This window comes from Penaeus monodon, chromosome 32 (genome assembly GCF_015228065.2).
Source record: "Penaeus monodon isolate SGIC_2016 chromosome 32, NSTDA_Pmon_1, whole genome shotgun sequence".
NCBI classification, from domain to species: domain Eukaryota; kingdom Metazoa; phylum Arthropoda; class Malacostraca; order Decapoda; family Penaeidae; genus Penaeus; species Penaeus monodon.
The window spans coordinates 24,864,189-24,864,438 of NC_051417.1; positions in this window are offsets into that span (position 1 = coordinate 24,864,189).

Below are 250 nucleotides of genomic sequence, written 5' to 3' on the forward strand. Positions count from 1 at the left end.
TTTGTTTTTTTGTACCCATCAACAAAAATGCAAAAAATAGAGAAAAGGGTAGTGCAGAAAGCTTTTACAGTAAGTCGAAAGATTTATGCATCTCAACAGAAAACAAACATGGCAAAAGCATTGTACTTAGAAGTACTATAAGAATATAGTTATAAAGCGAAAGTACAATCAAAGAGAGAAAGGTGTAGAAAAGATAACTTGTCAAACTCGTTTCACCCTCTTCTTCTATCTCGCACAAAATACTCGAATG